Genomic DNA, 20076 nt, shown 5'->3' on the forward strand with positions numbered 1-20076 from the left:
AATAAAAAGCCACTTTAGTATATATTTGGTGGTTATGTTGACATACCTTCAAATATATATTCATCTCAGATTTATTTTTTTATAATATATTTGACGCTTGTTTACAAATAACATAATATACTTGATGATTATTTGTAAACAAGCGTTAAATATATGATTTAAATAGAAAAATAAAAAAAAATTAATTACTTAATGCTTGTTTATTAAGAATCATCAAGTATGTTTGTCTTTTATTTGACAGTTATTTAATAGCAAGTGTCAATTAAGGAATACTTGATAGTTATTATGGTTATAATAACCATCAAGTATTGCATTTTAAATTTACACTCCAAAACCTTTCATTTTTACATTTTTGCAACTCAAATGTTTTTAGAAAAACACCCAAAGTGCTCTAAATCATTTTTCGTCAAAGAAACTTTCTAAAAAACATATTTACCCTCGATCCTTCTTGGGTTTTGTTCCTAGGTTCCATTTTCTGGGGTTTGTGCGTGATTCATTCATCCAAGTCTTCATTTCGGGCATTTTGGGTTCATTTTCCATCCTCCATGTGTAAGTTTAATTTCTCTTTCATACGCTTAATTCATTTCTAGGTTTAGTATTTAGAGTAAATCCGACTTGAAATTCCCTTCCTTGCTTTCAACAGTGCAAAATGTGCGTTGTCTTCTCTCCTCCTCCCCCTACTCTTCTTCTTCATCCTCACAATCTACCTCTGTCAAGTAAGTTGGCTTATCCTTCTTCCTTATGGCATTGTTGTCAATTGATTGTAATTAGGGAGTTGATTAGAATTAGCTATTAGAATATGAAATTTTTGTTCATTAGAACTATGATTTGTGACTAAATGTATATAGCCTTTGGTTTTTGATTCTTTGTTAGTTATGAAATTAAATTTAGGATTATATAAAAATTAATTACTATTGGGTATTATATGAATTTGTTAAAAATTTGCTTCCCTTGTTGTGGTGATGGTGATAATTTTGTTGTTGGATAACTTGATTAGGCAAAATTGAGTTATATTGAATTTTTAAGATAAAATTTTTGTATTAATTGTTGCTGTGAAAAATTTGATTAGGTATAAATATTATATGAAAACTTTGAAAGATGAAATTTTTGAATAAAGAAAGGGTTCAAGACTTGAGAAACTCTCTTTTTTAAGCCATTATGCTGTTGAATTTTTTAGGATAAAATTTATATCATTATTGTTGGGTAACTTGATTGAGTATAATTAAATTATATGAGAACTTGAATGATGAAACTTTTAATAAAGAGAGGGCATGAAGCTTGAGAAGCTCTCTTTTTTAAGTCATTATATTGCTCAAATTATTTCAATGGCTAGTATTAAAATGTAATTATTAATTTTAAATAAGATTAAAAAGGGAATGTGCAAACATGTGGTTAGTGACTTATTGACTGATTGATCCTTGTACCTAACTCTCCCACTATCTATGAGTAGTCAAAATCATTTATCATATTTCCCTCTTAATCTTTCTAAAAATTATGGAGAAGGAATGGATGTCTGCCAACCATCTATCCAATGAATATTAGGATGGAGTGGCAAATTTCGTTAAATTTGCAGTTAAGCATGCGGAGGACCTTGCTAGGATTGTTTTCCCGTGTTTAAGTTGCAGTCTTGTGAAGCGGGTTAGTCCAGATACTTGTAAAGAATACTTAGTAATAAATGGGATGAGTCAAAGTTATAAGTGTTAGACAATGCATGGTGAGATAAGGGATGATATTAGTTGTAGCCAGCAGCATAATAAAAGCTGTGCATCATCTCCTGATGATTTTTGACACATGCACATTGAGGAAGATTGTCTCAAACAAATGGCCAAAGCAATTGAAAAGGACCTCAAGGATGGTCCAGAAATGTTTGAGAAGTTGAAAAGTAATGTGGAGACACCGTTGTATCCTAGTTGTAGTGCATTAAAGTTGTCAGTAGTGCTAAAATTGTACAACATAAAGGAAAAAAAATGGATGGAGTGATGCAAGCTTCACCGAGTTACTTGGGTATTTGAAAGTAGAATTACTTCCCAAGAAAAATGAGCTTCCTTACCGAACATATAACATAAAACAAGTACTGTGATCAATTGACGTGAGTTATTAAAAAGGTACACGCGTGCCCTAATGATTCCTTTTATTTTGGAATGAATATGAATCATTAATCAAGTGTTTGAAGTGTAATGGCTTACACTACACGCAAAATGGATCAAGTTCAGTAAAGGCACTATGATATTTTCCAATCGTGCCTATATTTAAACGCATGTATAGTAGTGCAAAAGTTGAGAAAAGCTTAACATGACATGCGGATGAAAGGATAAAAGACGATATGCTTTGTCATCCTACTGATTCTCCACAATAGAAAAAGATTGATTATGAGTACCCTAAATTCGGGAAGAGAGTAGGAATCTATACCTTGATTTATCTATTGACGGTATGAATCCTCATGGGCTTCAAAATAGTAGCCATAACACATGGCCAATCATTTTGGTGATTTATAACCTTCCTCCGTAGCTTTGCATGAAGCATAAGTATGTAATGTTGTCTATGCTAATTGTGGGACCCAAGCAACCTGGGAATGACATAGACATATATTTGACTCCTCTAATTGATGACTTAAAGATCATATGGAAGCCAAGTGTAGAGGTCTATGATGGGTACAAGGAAGAAAGATTCAATTTAAGAGCTATACTCTTCGACATAATCAACAACTTTCTTGCCTATGATAATATGTAAGGGTATAGCATTAAAGGGCAACTTGGATGCCCTATTTGTGAAAAGGGAACACATTCTATAAAGCTTCAACATAGGATGGAAAATGTTTACTTCAGGCATCATAGGTTTTTACAACCAAGAACATCATTATCGATGGTTGAGAAAATTGTTCAATGAAAATCCAGAAGAAGGTAAGACACCTTTTCTGTTAATAGGTGATGAGCTATTTGAGGAGATCAAAGATTTGGATATTGAATTTGGCAAACCATTTGCAATGAACCCTTAGGACAAGCAGATGGAAGAAGAGATCTATTTTCTTTAAACTCCCTTATGGGACCACTTTAGATGTTCAGCAATTTCTTGATATTATGCATATTGAAAAAAATTTCTGTGAGAGTCTTATTGGCAATTTACTCCAAGTGTCAGAAAAAAAAAGATGGCATAAAGGAAAGGTCGGATATAGTTCCTTTAGGAATAAGAGAAGAATTAGCACCCCAAGATAAAAGGAAACTGTACTTTCTCCCTTTGGCAACTCATATGCTATTTAAGAAAGAGAAAACTACATTTTGTGAGTTCCTCAATGCAATTAAAGTTCCCAAGGGCTACTCTTCAAACATAAAAATCTTATGTCAATGAAAGATCTAAAATTGAAGGGCTTAAAGTCTCACAATTGCCATGTTTTAATGAAGGATTTCATTCCGGTAGCTATACGTGTAATTTTACCCCCTAAAGTATAAGGGATGATAACTAAGTTAGGTTTGTTTTTCAAGTCCATTTGTACTAAAGTGATTAATCTACATAAGTTGCTAAGGTTGTAAGCCCAAATTGTATTAACACTGTCTGAGCTTGAGATGTATTTTCTATTGATATTCTTTGATGTTATGATCTACCTAACAGTTCACTTGGTTAGAGAGGTTCAAATGTGTGGACTTGTTTATTTGAGATGGATGTATCCTCTTGAGCGTTATATGAAGATTTTCAAAAGCTATGTGAAAAATCAAAGTCAACTGGAGGATTGCATTGTTGATTGGTATATTTGTAAAGAGATTGTTGACTTTTATACTAAGTACCTAAGCCATGTTAGCTATGTTAGGCTTCCAAAGTCTTAACATATGGGCATAATAGGTTGAGGGGGGATAATGGGAAACAAAGTCATTACTATCTTAAGTGTCTAGTAGGAGCAAGCCCACCTATGTGTGTTGCACAATATCAAAGAGGTTAAAGAGTATGTAGACAAGCATATGGCTGAACTTAGGAGGGATAATCTTAATAGATCAGAAATTTGGCATGTTAAGGAACAAAATAAAACTTTTACGAGATGATTTAAGAAGCACATTCTTGAAATGTTAAATGTTGATTCTAATTCAGTTTCTGAAAACTTGAGATGGTTAGATAATGATCCAAGCAGACAGGCCATTTCTTACACTACTTACCTTATTAATAGGTACACATTTTATACAAGGGAGCAAGATATAGGAGCACAATGTAAAATAGCGGTGTAACCCTTATAGCTCATTCCATGCATATTTTCAGTATTAAGGATAAAAATTTATTTATGCAAACATGTCATACTTAAGTGTAATTGAGCATATATGAGATTTAGATTACATATCCTTTCAGGTTTTGATCTTTAGGTGCAAGTGGATTAATCAAAAAAATGGCTTGAAATTTGATTACCAATTTAGATTTGTACAAGCGAATTTGAACAAGAAAGAGTATAAAGATGAGCCTTTTATTTGACACAATAAGCCAACCAAGTGTTATATATTCTTGACTCCTATTACATGAAAAAATAAATGAAAAATGTAGCAGTTGAGGATGACCCATTTAAAGGGACATCAAATCAAAGTAGTGACACTGCAGATGATGTTTTATACATGAGAAATGATCACAATAAAGGCATTTAAATTTTAAAAAGGAGAAAATTATTTGAACATAAAAAGAAAATATTTCAAGGAGGGGGAAGTAAAAAAACAGGAGTTAAGGAAATGAAAAAGAGCAACTTGAACATGTAACCTTTGAATTAATTGTAACATTTTTGTTTCATGTTGAATTAATTAACTTGATTAATGTTTGAACTTAATTATGGTTAATTAATTTTTTAAATTCATTATGGTTGATTAATTTTTTAAATTAATTATAGTTGATTAATTTTTGAATTTCTTGTGTTATAGATAAATGGTTATTCTGAGTCTAGTGAAATCCCTTTATCAGATCCTACTACAACTTTTACTGATGCTTCGTCGTCGCAAAAAAAACTGGAGTAGGAATATAACAATATCTAGTGAGGCCTGACAATAATGGAGGAAGTTACAAAAACAAGAGCTGCAAGCAAAAAATTGGCAATGCAGTGGAACAAAAAAGGACAAGCCATTAAATCTGCAAAATTTATAAGTTATATTAGGGTGGTGGCAAAGATAACTATACCTATCATGCATAAATCATGGCAAAAAATTGATTAAGCTGGGAAGGACATTGTTTGGGAGACTGTGGCTGTAAGTTACATTTTACTAAGTTATATTTTGTTATAGTATTTTAAATTGATGCACCTAACATATTTATTTTATTGTGCAATTAGGATTTAAAATAGACGAGAACAAGAAGGATTTCTCATTCAAAAGGCTGAGAAGGCACTGTGGTCTTTCATACATTTTATCACACAAAAATATTTGAAAGACCCTGATGTTGAATTTGTAGCCCGACTTCCTCCCATATTACAGTCTTTAGTAAAACAGGAAGATTGAAATACTTTTGTTGCCTCTCAGTGCAAGAAGAAATTCAAGGTATGTGTGTTTCTAAAATTTAAATTTTGATGCCTTTTATTGAATGTATATATGTGTACTAACAATATATTTTGTTATTGATTAAAGGAACTAAGCACTCAAAATAAGGAGAGAGTGGCTAAGAATGGATATCCTTACAGAGTGGGGAGGTTGGGGTATGCAGGCATAAAGCAGAAACAACTAGAGGTGAAGGGATTAGATGTTATCATATCCCGCCAAAGACTTTAGGCATTGGCACGAGTAAATAAAGATGGAGCTATTGACAACCTTCATGTGAAGGAGGTTACTGAAAAAATTATAAGTATTATTATTATTATCTATTAATTAATAAATTATTATGAAAATACATACTAATTAGCTCTACTTTGCATAGGATTTCCTCTCTTAGGAAGTCTCACAAGGCAAGCTTTTTAAGCATAAGCATATCTTGGCTAGAACGTTAAGGACCCCTGACCACCCTAATTGTGTCAAATGTGTCAACTTTAGTGTCATAAAGAAGCAATAATTTGGTAAGATTAAGGAGAGAATATTGACTTCTTCATCTAAGGTCCAAGAGTTGAGAGAAGACAAAGTCATTATGAAGTAGCAGCTAGAAGCTCAGGCAAAGTTAATTGACATACTACTGAAGGGGCAGATCCTTGGGAGACTTTTGGCTAACGTTAGCCCTAACGGAAAAGATAGCTACATAGTTCCTTTAGACAAAACACCTAAGGTAATACATTTTATCTTCTAAATTTACTTAACTAATTTTTTGTCTTACTAACATTTTTTTGTTTATTTAGGGTGAGAATGACTGCAACTGTTTAGCAGACGATCCTTCATATAAAGTAATTACAATAGGACATGTGTACAACATTGTCAGGGACACAATTCATAACCTTTCCCTCCCACCTGATTATATTAAGGTTTCCTTGCTTGCTGCAATCGACCCTAAGTATCCATTACCTTATCCTATCGATGAGATGCAGATGGTAAGAGATGTATTGGGGAGCTTTGTTACATGGCCCAACCACCTTGTAACAGTGGGTACACCAAAACTAGCAAAGGACCCAAAGCCATTAAAGGACCTATTACCAACAAAGAAAAAGGTATATATGATTTAAATAATTGTTTAGAATCTTTTAATATATATACATGTCTAACATTTTTTTTGCATATCTAAGGGGGAAAAGCAAATTGAAGAAAAAGGTGTCGGGCCATACTAAAGAGTCAGCCACAGTTTTACAGTATCCAGCACTTATACCTGTTGTAAAAAACAAATTTCATAACTCTCTTGAGACTTATGCTTCTGCTATGAGGATGATTCGTCAAGTGTTGATTGGGGATATCATTAATTTTAATGATGGACTATTTAATAGAGTATCATTTAAAGTCATTCGAGATGAAATTTTAAATGAGATCCTTAAGCATGATATGGCAAGTACTAGTTTGATAACCTTTTACCTAAGGTAATTCTTCAATATTTTTGGTTAATTACTTGAATTATGTGTGTGTGTGTGTGTGTATGCACACGTATTAACTTGTATATTTTTTCACCCAAGTCACCTTTATACCTTGTTTATGGTTCTTAGTAGCCTCGAGTCGAGGATTAAGCTGGCTAATCCTCATGATGTCTCTCCCTACAATAATATTACAAAGGAAGCTCTTGAAAATCAAGTAAAAATGCTTTCAGGTCAATTTTAGGAAAGGGAAGCGGATAAGGATACTTTATTTATCACTCCTTACTACCAAGGGTGAGCTACTAATGCTTGTTACGAGTAAATATTTTTTATATTTATTTGTTTGGTAACACATACTATTTCTTATTAAGGGACACTGAATGCTTATTATGATCAATCCTGTTGCTCCAACAATATGGTATCTCGATCCCCTTAATAGAGAATCGAGCAACAGGGAAAATATGGTGGTACTTTTTAACGAGTAAGTTGGATCTCTTACATTCATTCCATACTTTCTTTTTAGAGTTGTGGTATTGTATCGCATTGTGACTGACAAAACTGTGTCACCTAGGATGAGGGCATTCGAATATTCAAACAAATGGGTCATTATTAAGGTATTTATTTAATTGGCCAAGTTTTTAATCAAGAAACTATGTCATGTTTTACAATTTCATTGATATATATATGTTTTTTTACAATGTCCACTCTAGTTAGATCAAAGCAATGACTATGGTTATTGCTTGATGAAGTTCATGAAGGATATTATCACCCATGCCCCTACCACATTATCTGACAAGGTGTATATATTAAATTTAATTACATTTCAATTATAAATTTTAACTAATTTTAATTAGCTACCTATTAACTTGAAATTGTTGTGACTTTGCTTACAATACTTCGAAGACATTTACTGCATTCGTTATACAGCTGCACATGTAGAAGAAATTCTTGAAAAGGTAGGCCAATATGTTTTCAATATGTGGGTAGCGATAGTGGTTAGGCCGGCACAATAGTTAGTCATGTATATATATACATTATTTTGGCAAATTTTCATGGGATAAGCCACTTAGCTTTGAAACTTTAGTATACATAAAAGTTGAGTATAGATGTTTTTTATTTTAAAGGTAAATGTATGGGAATTTTAATTTAATGTTACTTAGGTAGTAAATATTATTAGAAACATTCATTGTATTATTTCTGGATGCTAGCTAGCTATTTTTTATTTGTATCTGTATCTTTATGTAGGGAGGCTTCTTTAAAAGCAACCCTCCTATTTTTTTAAAAAAAAAATACCATAAGTACTTGACGATTATTTTAAAATAACAGTCAAGTATTTATACATTTGACGCTTGTTTCCAAATAAGTATTAAGTATTTGTAAATACTTGAAGCTTATTTGGAAACAAAAGTCAAGTATTTACGGCCAAAACTAGCCCATTTATTAAGGGAAAAAGTAAAGTTATATTCATATACTTAATGGTTTTTTATAAATAATCGTCAAGTATTACCTAAATACTTGACGGTTTTTAATCATCAAGTGAAGTTTTTTTTAATATATGTCGCATCCTTACTTAATGGTTAAAAATCGTCAATTATTGTGAAAAATAAGCGTCAAATATGGGGCTTTTCTATGGTGGTGTATTTTTTGGATCATTTACTTGTCCCAATTTGATCAACCTCTAATTTAATGCATTTTATAACATCTCAAACATTGAATTAAACATTTCTAAGATCTGATATCCTAGTTAAACATTGTTATTAATTATTGTAAAATAAAAGGGTACATGATCTCAAAAGGATTAAATAAGACAAATAGATGATTTATTTACCATAAATGATAAAAACATATATCAGCATGCTTCTTCAACTTGTTCTGGTTAAAGATATGGAGAGACTGAGATGCACAAGGTTTCCCTTAGACATATGACAAGCTAGTATTTGTTGGCAATACCAAAAGAGATGGTCTGTTATAGCTTCTCCAAAGTGGCTAACAAGCAAAGGTTCTACCACAGCTCTCATGAATTGTGTTAGTTGATAATCTTTACTACCATTACGCTTCTCATCATAAGCAGCTTCCCAACTTGTTTCAAATTCCTCTAAGTAATTAATTGTGAAGGAACCTTCTTTTACAACCTCTAGTTTCAATTCAGATGAGGATGGACTGTAAAATGGAACATTGAATGAATCCATTTGATCTTCCTTTATTATCCCCTGCGTTAATTGCATATCAAAACAATTAATTAAATTCCTCCATCATGAAGAATGCATGAATCTTCATCTTTTTTCCCCTTTTAGTACGCATTTCAAAGAAATTTGTGTAGTTAATATACCTCCAAGACCATGACATTAAGTGCTTCAGCTACAATGTCCCAGATGTGGCAATATTTATTCATTGATGAATCATGATTGCCTCTTCCCAAGAGTGTGAGTACCATACGACCCCCTTCAACAAGTTCGTGAGCACGGCACTTGAGAAACATTGAGAAATCACTTTGAAATTGATGGTAGTAAGCAGTGCACACATTTAAAGGGCTTTTGCTTGTCATGTAAATATTGCCCTTATTGTTTTCTACACCCCAAGGAACCTACATTTAATAATCGCACTCAGCAGTTAATTAAATATAATTTATAAATATTAATATTTGATCAATATTGTCAGAAGTAGATTGAGCATTAAACTAGTTAGGGTGCATGGTTCATTGATTCATGGTTTGATTGGCTTGAGTTAAAACAATAAAATGTAAATAATATTTATCCATATCCTTATTATTATACATGTCATTTTTATAGTCAATTGTACCAACACTATAATGAAATTATTTTTCATTGCAAATCACCAAAATTCTCAAATATGCCACATTAATTGCCTAACCAAATCAACACAAACTTTCATTGTCAACTAAAATCACCAATAGATCATATCTCTCTCTCTCTCTCTCTCTCTCTCTCACAAAACACTAACTACAAATCAACCACAGCACCGGAAAAAAAATAGCATAGTTTTAGGCTTTTGATTTTTTTAAAAAAATGAAAACCAATTTTGATAAGTTTTTTATCAATTTTGACTGATTTATTTTTCTTCTGATTATGATGGTTTACCAGACCGAACCATAAGGTGATTCCTAATTGAACTGGCCAGTCTAGTCTTATTCTAAAAATCATGCATTTTATTACTCAATACAATTTAAAAGAAAGAAAATTACTTATTTATGTACCTGAGACATCCAATGAAGACTGTAGGAGGAATGAACAAAATGCAAAGATTTAGTAGGGAGAATCCTTCCATAAAAGGAACCAGGAACACCAGTGACGTAGCATGGACCACTCCCACCAACCACTTCCTTGCTTAGCTTTTGTTTAAAGCTTTCAAGAGACTTGAAGATTGTGTTAAAGTCATTACTTGGCAGGTCATTCAAGAAGATCATGTATTCTGGAGATTCTTGGTTTCGATCTCTACAAAGCTTCTCCACAGTTTCAATCAAATCAAAGGAGACAAAGAAAGTGTTTGATCCAAATGAACAGCCCAAATCTGCAATTGCTAGGCTTCAAGGGTTTGTTTCTCTATATAAGCAAGTTATAGCATCTTCTCTTATGAGCTTTGTTGAAGAAATCACCTTTTGCTATCACCATAGATTATATTGCGCATATTATTTTATTAGAAGACATATGTAGGATTATATTTTATAATGGATGCAATATAATATAATGCAAGCAATTACAATGCTAGAAAATGATTAACTAATTAATAAAGTTTGAAATATATACCTGGAATAAAGAATTGTTTGAGTAGCTTGTTTCTGTGGTGCCTCCTTTCATATGCAACACTTGAGCCACGTCCATTCTCATGGTTTCACTTCTACAATTATGTGTCTCAATAATAGGGATAAAAAAGAATGAACTTTATAGCCAATCGTCGGTATAAATAGATCATTCTTCCTAATTAAGAATTGGAATTCGTTACACCATTCCTTATATAAAATAATTAAGTTACGGGGTTTGGAGATTAAGTAACAGATTTATTTCTTCATTAACGACATTTTTATTTATTTAGTAATTTAGTAATATGGTAATTATGTTCTTATTTGTTCAATAACGATATTCATTCTAATCCATTCATTAAAAACATTTTTTATCTGTTCTTAAACACATTGTCATCTCTTCATTATGATATTCTTATCCATTCATTAACAACATTGAACATTCTCATTTCTTCATTAATGTGTATTTAATGGTATTCTTATCGGTTTACTAATGACATTGTATATATAAAGTATAGAGAGAATGACAATTAAGCCCAAAAGAAAAAAATCGATAACAATTACATCACAACAAAAGATGGTGAGTAAATTTATAGGTATTTTGTTATTTAAAATTGAAGATTAATGATCATTTTAGTCCTTGAATTCTATACAAAAAGTTATAAATGTCCCTAAACTTAACAATGGGTCAATTCTATTTCTCAAATTTAATGATTTTCTCTATTATCATCTTAATGTTAAGATACTTAACGTCTGTTAGTAATCAATGAATCCTATTATTTTTTTAATATTTTTATCAGGTTAAGGGCTATTTTGCACTTCAACTTAAATATTTTATAATTAAAAAATATGAAGAAATAATATAATGTGAGCTGACTAATTATGAAAAAATGGAAGGATGATAAAAAAAAGAAAATATAATGTGGGCTGACTAATTGTGAAATAATATATTTTAAATTTTATTCTGAAACATTTTATTGATTAAAAATAATAAAAATATGAAAATATAAATTTTTTAAAAAATAACCATAATAATGCACTCAAATATATAATATTTTAATATAAAATAACATAAAACTTAAAGAATTAATTAATATTTATTATATTTTTTTAAAAAAAATTATTCAATATTCAACCTAAGCCTGAACCCAATCAGGTTTGCCCAAATTTTTTTGGGTCAATTCGAATTAGCTAAAACATTAAAAAAATATTTTTCTGGGCTTGACTCTAATTTTTTCAAGCAGGTTTGGATTAACTCATCAAACTTAAATTATTAACTCTACTTTCATATATAGTTTAAGGATAAAAATGACCTTTAATCTTAAAATTTATTTAGATTTGTGGACTATTGTTTTTTGGGCTCCGCCTTTTTGTTTCTTATGGTCTTTGTGGACTATTTGTTGTTTGGGCTTGGCCCTTTTTCTTTGTTTGGTCTCTGTGGACTTTTTGTTTATTTATTAATACAATCTTCTTCATACCCAAAAGAAACTGGGCGTTATTTTTTCTTATTAAGATTAATATTTTAGTTTTTTATTAATATAATCATCTTTATTTTTTTAACATATATTTGTATTTAATTAAAATTAAAAAATGCATATATCATCCCAACCGACTTAATACTCCTTATGTTTTCATTTATAAGATAAACTATCACTTTTAATTTATTTTTTTATATAAGCAAAATTACATTTTTCAATAAATATTTATTACAAACTTTTTAAATTACTCCTCATAATTTTATCATTTATAGTTATAAGAGACAATTAATAAAGGGTATTATAGTTCAATTCTTTTATTTTTAGACACAATTAATATAATTAATTAATTTTCTTAAAATGTGTGATACAATTTTTTTTTTCTACAAATAGAAATGGAGGGAATATCAAACTAAACAAATTTTCAATAATAATGACCATTCCATTCAATTAACATCCATTGTGCCAACCAAATAGAGGCAAAGTTGTGTGTTAAACTAGGATCGGTGACGACGCTCACCTTTTGTTTGGTTTGACTATAATGGAAGGGAAGAGAGTGAAGATTTTTAATGAGTTCGATTCCAAATGAAAAAAAAAAAAAATCTATTGTAAATAATTATAATTATATTCTTTGTTGGTTAATAAAATTATTTTCATATTTTACAAATAATTTTTCAAGTAAGGGAGGGTCAAAATCGGGCCAAATGCCCAAATAAACACAATGGGTCAAACACCGGATTTGGGGTGAAGCTTGACTCGACTCAGCCCTTGCCCCTTGTGTATCTCTATGTGTTTCATTTTTTTTTTCTTAATTTTATTTTTCTTTTATTTTTTTTCTCTTTAATCAAGTATGAGAAAATTGTGTTTTTCATCATTATTCTCACCCGTAATGAGATATCTTTAATCTATATCACTTAATTTTTCCCTAGTTTCTAACTGCTTCCTCTGCTCTACTTTTAGTTTTTTTTTTTTTTATATAGATCCCTATGCTTAGAATTTTTCTAGAATCTCAATCATAATGTGATCTCTTTAATCTATATCATTATTTTTATATACTATTTGGTTATTACTATTTAGAGTTTAGATATTATTTGTTATCTTATATATTATTATATTCTGATTATTGTATTTTTTAGAATCTTCAAATCATAATATTAGATATATAATTATAGTATGTTTTGATTGTTATATTATTTTGAGATATTTAAATATTTATATCTCATATATTATTATTATTATGATTAATGTTAGATTATGATCTAACTTGATTATATTTGTATCATTTTTTATTATCTTTAGATCAAATAGCTTTTAATTTTTTATTTATTTATTTTCTTGTTATAAAATATTGTTCTATTTTCATATAGAAATTGCTTTCATAGAATATTTTTCTAATTTCCATTTTTTATTGTCTCTTTTTTATTTATTTTTAGATGTTATTTTGTTTACTTATGCCCGTCAGGACAAATTACGATGTTTACCTTCCCCATACCCACTTGGCTGTAATGCCTTCCCAAAAGTGCTCTCTTGTATGACTCGGATGCCCATCATGAATATTCAAGCTTCAATTCGTCTCACCACAGAAGTGCTACGCAAAATCACCCATGAGTCTCACATAAACTTGTTAATTACTTCAAAGTCTCATAAAATGTAAAAATATTTCTCTAATCCTAAATGTAAAAATATTTCTCTAATCCTAAGTCCTTAAAGTGTGAATAAATTTAGACATGCATTAATGACTAAAATCAAAGTTGGTAATCAAGTCAAGTTTATTCGAATTGAGTTTAAAATACCTAAAATATAAAAACTCTTATAGCCTAACTTTATCCTAATACCTTAGGCTTTTGGATTGGCCCAAATTGTTAGATACTATTTTATTTTATTTAAGTTAATTTCAATTTTTATATCAAAAATTAAGATTTTCAAGTAACATAACACAATAACCACCGTTTGCTGTCATTATTAAAGTGAGATCAAGCATTGAAAAGATAAAAGTAAAAGCATATAAATTAATCTCTCATATTTATTTTTCCTTAATATTTTCAAAAAATATTAAAAACAAATCATTATTGGAACATTAACACTTCATTTAGAAGAAGATTCATGAATATTAAGTGAAAGTTGAGGTGAATATTAATTTTATTTTATTGATAATAAAAAGATTTTGATCTAAATCCATTTGGGTTCAAGCTCATTTGGGCGGAAATAAGGAAAATGTTATAAATTTTCAAGCTGAATTATGAGGTTTTTCAAGTTTAATCCGGATTACCATCCTTAACCAAAATTCCCTACGAAAATACTCCATCCGGTCCAACAATTGATGAGGGTGATGTCTAGAAGCGCCTTTTGGGTGACACTACTATAAAATATCCCCTTACTTAATGGTTATTTTAAAAATTATTTGATAATTTTTAACCATCAAATAATAGGGTGCCATATATTTATTTGACGGTTAAAAACTGTCAAATATTTTAGAGATTACTTGACGGTTATTTTAAAATAACCGTCAAGTAATCACTTAAACATTAGCAACACAGGTGTATTGCAAGAATATACTTGACGGTTATTTAAAAATAAACGTCAAGTATCTAATAATACTTGACGGTTATTTCTAAATAACCGTGAAGTATTTAATAATACTTGACGGTTATTGTCAAATAACCATCAAGTATGTATACTTATTTGATGACTATAACGAAAAAATCATCAAATATATTTTGGCAAATTTTGTGTTACATATTGCCAAATACTTGATGGTTATTTTGAAATAACTATCAAATAAACTTATACTTGACGTTTTTTTTAAATAACCATCAAGTATTTATGATGTATTTTTTTAAAAGTTGGGAGCTGCTTCTCAAAGAGCTCTCTTGCAAATACAAAGCAATCAAATATATATACCAGCCAGCTAACAATAAAAAATAATTGAATCATTATTTATATTGAAATTACAATTCAAATATCTTTAATTTCCTATATCTACCTATACCCTAAAACCGATGCCATAAAAAATCTATAACTTTGCCTACTTTATAAATTAAAATTTTAAAACTAATTGGCCTCAAACAGAAAATTGGCCAAAAAAAAATAGATGTGTATACCAAAACTAATTGAGTCTAATCACTACTACTATCCACATGTTAAACACAGCCTGAGCTACATTTTCAAGGGTTTCTTCTATATGTGCAGCTGCATACCGAACACAGTAGGCATCCTCAAAGTATTGTATGAAAAGAGTTACAACAAATTCAAGTTAATAGCTATATAACAAAAGTTGATTAAAATTTATAATTTAAGGGTCATTAAATTTAATATATATCTTGTTAGGTAATGTGGTAGGGGCATAGGTGATAATGTCCTTCAAGGATCTCATTAAGCAATAGCTATAGTCATTGCTCTGATCTGGCTAGAGTGGACATTGTGAAAAAAAAATCACATATTAATAAAATAATAGTTAAAAGGCCGCAGTTCGTTAATTAAAAACTCAACCCATTAGGTTTACCTTAACTGTGACCCATGTCTCATAAGAGTCCAATGCCCTTAAGCTAAAGGATAAGGTCTTGGTCACAGTATGATATAAGACCACATCTCTGAGAAGAAAATAAAGAATATATGTCAAAAATTCAAGATATATGGATATTAAAATAACAATTGACAAAAATTTAACTTACTCATTAAAAAGTTCTCTTTGCTACCACCCCAATATAACTTATGAATTTTAAGGATTCAATTGTTTGCCCTTTCTTGTTCCATTCCACTTCAATTTTTTTTCCTGCAACTCTTATCTTTGTCACCTCTTCCATTATCGTTAGGTCTCACTAAATGTTATTGCACTCCTGCTCTAGCTTTTTTTATGTACTCAAAATCTCAATTGAATTTGTAGTTAGAATTGATAGAGGGGTATCAACAAACTCACTATCAGAAGTCATTTATCTGTAAAGGAAGACAATTAAATCAAACATTAATTTACTTAAACAAAATGCACACAATTAATTCAAATATTAATCAACTTAAATAAAAAGTTTCATCATTCAAGTTCTCATATAATTTAATTATACTCAATCAAGTTACCCAACAATAATTGATATAAAAATTTTATCTTAAAAAATTTGACAGTATAATAACTTAAAAAAGATAGTTTTTTAGGTTTTGAACCCTCTCTTTATTCAAAATTTTCATCATTCACAAATTTTCATATAATACTTATATCCAATCAAATTATTCACAGCAACAATTAATACAAAAATTTTGTCTTAAAAATTTAATATAACTCAATCATATTTAATCAAGTTATCCAACAATAAAATTATCACCATCACTACAACAAGAAAAGCAAATTTTCAATAAATTCATATAATGGCCAACAGTAAATTAATTTTCATATAATCTTAAATTTAATTTCATAACTTAGAAAGAACCAAAAACTAAAGCCTATATACATTCAATCACAAATCATAGTTTTAATGAATAAAAATTTCATATTCCAATCGCTAATTTCAATCAACTCCCTAATTACAATCAATTGACAACAATACCACAAGGAAGAAGAATAGGCCAACTTTCTTAAAAGAGGCAGAGCACAAAGATGAAGAACAATAGTAGGGGAAGGAAGAGAAAAGATAACTCGTGTTTTGCACTGTTGAAAAGCAAGTAGGAAAATTTTAAGTCAAATTTACCATAAATACTAAATCCATAAACAAATTAAACAGATGAGACGGAGAATAAACCCAAAACGCTAGAAATGAAGACTTGGATGAACGAAAAATGCACGAACCCCAAAAAATGGAACCCACGAGCAAAAGCCAAGAAGAATCGAGTCTAAATCTATGTTTTTAGGTAGTTTCAGTGATAGAAAATGATTTTCAAGCACTCTAGGTGTGTTTTCAAAAATGTTCGAGTTTCAGAAATGTGAAAATGAAAGGTTCTGAAACATAAATTTAAAAGGAAATATTTGACGATTATTTCGTAATGCTTGTTATTAAATAATCATCAAATAAAATGCAAACATCCTTAACAATTATTAACAAACAAGCATCAAGTAATTAATTTTTATATTTTTTCATTTAAATCATATATTTGACACTTGTTTACAAATAACAATCAAGTACACTAAAATATAGTTGATAGTTATTAGCAAACAACTGTCAAATATATTTATAAAAAAAAATTAAATATGAGATGCAAATATATTTAACAGTTATGTCAATATAACTGACAAATATATACTAAATAATTGATGGTTATTTTAAAACAACCGTCAAGTATTTAGCGTTTTTTTTATTTGTCATTTTATACTTATAATCGTTAAATATAAAGTGTCATATTTAACTTATTCTATTTCATTGTGATAAGATTCTCAAGGAACCAAGGAGACGAACACAGTCAAAGCAAGCAAAAGTGGAGTGAAAGGAGGAGCGGAGAGTAGAGCCGGGAATAAGGGCCGGGCCTGGAGGGCCGGGCCTGAAAGCCCTGTTTAAATAAGGGTTCGGGCTTTAAAAATAAATTTTTTTAAAGTAATCGGGCTTGAGGGCTTGGCCCTGATAAGCCCTGTAAAATAGGGCTCGGGCCCGGGCTGCCCTTCAAGCCCTGTTATATTATTTTTATTATTATTTTTTTTAGTAAAACACGTGTTTGAAATCAATGACCTGCTCACCTGATCCTACACACATTATATTATTATTAATTTTAATTTATTTTAAAATTAATTTAATCTAATTTAATAAATATCAGTGTATAGTATAAAATTTATGATATTTTTTATTTTTCTATAATTATTATGTTTGTATATTTATAAAAAAAATGAACTATTTTTTAAATGAAGATTTAAATTTTATTACTAGACTTCTAATGTATGCTATTTAATTTTTAAAAAATTATGATGATTTTAATTTTTTTAATTTTAAAATATTTTAATTTATTTATAATGTTTAATTTTATTTTAATTTTTTTATTTTTTAAAAAAGGGCTTACGGGCCTGGCCCTGAGCCCTGAGGATAAGGGCCGGGCTTGAAAAATGGGGGTCAAAATGGAAAACCGAGCTTTAGGGCTCAGGCCCTAAAGGGCCGAGCCTATAAGGGCCAGGCCCTTAAGGGTCGGGCCCGCCCGTATTCCCAGCTCTAGCGGAGAGAGAAATTGTGATGTAGGGAATGTGAAGAAAGGAGGAGATTTAGCAATGTAGGATTTAGTTTGAAAAATTTAACTTACTAGCATTTAAAAACATGTTCTATTAATTATCATGGAATGTTATCTTCTCGAATTCAGAGACACATATGGATTTAGGGGCCCAAGCTGCATGGCTACTTACTCAAAAATTCTGTTAAATTTACTTTATTTTTTTGTTAATAAAAATGCTAAAATTATTTTAGTCCCCCACTATAATGTAGTTTTGCATTTTTGGCCCCAAAAGATTTGGTTCTACATATGTCCTGCTCAAATTATTTAAGAACAAGTTTTTCCAATCAAAACTTAAGTTTATAATGAGTTAAAAACAACAAGAAAGACTTTATACATTGAAAAAGTTCCCCCCCCCCAAAAAAACTGGATAATAAACTAAAACAAAGTAAAATTAAAACAGGACTCTTCAGTTTTCTTTATTATAATTTATTAAAATTTTTATATATTTTTATTTTAAAAATATAAGTTAAAAATAAAAAATAAAAAATTAAATTTAGACGCTCTAAATTTACTTCTACTCTAACGAGAAGGTGAAGGACACTTCCCTCAATAGAGGGAAGGCAACTCCCGCAAAAGTACTCTCTTATATGACTTTGGATGAGAAGGACGTCACATGCTATGCTGGCTGCTTGGCTTTTAGGCAGTGAGGTTTTAGCTTTTGTCAGGCTACCCTTAACACAAACCCCCCCCCCCCCCCAAAAAAAAAAAAAATTTCACTTATCACAAAATAACCTTTTTGCTTTGAATCTCTGTAGAAGAAACAAAACAAGTTAATCTATCTTTGGTATCCCTTTTCCTGTCTCTCTCACTTGCAAAACAAAGAGTTCATGTATTCTCTCTAATCTTATTTATAAAATAAAAAAATTTATTATATTTATAAATTATTTTATTAAATTTTTATTATAAAATTTTTCATTTAACCTTCATTGAATATTAAAAATAAAAAATATATTATTAAAATATGTATATTTAATAAGAGTAAAATTAAAAAATATTAAATTTTTAAATAAATTTAATGACTTTTAAAGTTTTTTTAATTATAATAAAATACGTTGAAAGTACCTTGGAAATAAGATTAGAGAAATACATTGCTTTTGCATTCTTTTCCTCTCTCTCACACCTGATGTAAAACAAAGAGTTCATGTACATTTAATGCAGCAAGAAAGTACTACATGAGATGAGACATTCAACAGCCATCAAATTATGATAATAAATGATATTTTGATAGCTATTGGAGGCCATACAGCAATTCAGGATTCAGGGAGGCTTCCTGACTCGGGATCATTAAACAACCACCTGAACTTAATTTGACTTCTCTTATATATCTTAGTTTTTGTTTGGGTTTGGAATGATTAGTTCTGCGATTGGCATGTCATGCGTCATTTGAATTTAGCACTGGTTGGCAAGCTTCGTATTTCAATGCCCGGAAATATAACAAATTAACAATGCCCTGGCTACTGATTAAATGCGAGAAATTGATAGTAAAACGCGTGAGGCGATCATCATTTTCCCTACTTTTTCAAAAAAAAAAAAATGCACTATCATTATCATTACCGTTCACTATGCCTTTGTTCATTGTCACCAACAAACAGATCCAACCATTTTCCTACTTTAGCACACATGGGGTTAAGAAGCCCGATGATTTTTTGTTGTCTTTTTTCGGCGCTCAGATAAAACTCTCTGCGTGTTTGTGTTATGTGCACTGTATTGATGGAACAAAAGTGACGAAGAAAATTTGA

General features: G+C 30.0%; 1 pseudogene; it reads right to left on the reverse strand.

Annotated features, from left to right (window-relative positions):
• Window positions 1–8793: 8793 nt before the first annotated feature.
• Window positions 8794–10773, reverse strand: LOC129296202 (S-adenosyl-L-methionine:benzoic acid/salicylic acid carboxyl methyltransferase 1-like; annotated as a pseudogene).
• Window positions 10774–20076: the final 9303 nt, after the last annotated feature.

Source organism: Prosopis cineraria, unplaced genomic scaffold (genome assembly GCF_029017545.1).
Source record: "Prosopis cineraria cultivar Desert tree isolate PC_DT_omini unplaced genomic scaffold, ASM2901754v1 PC280, whole genome shotgun sequence".
In the NCBI taxonomy this organism is placed as follows: domain Eukaryota; kingdom Viridiplantae; phylum Streptophyta; class Magnoliopsida; order Fabales; family Fabaceae; genus Prosopis; species Prosopis cineraria.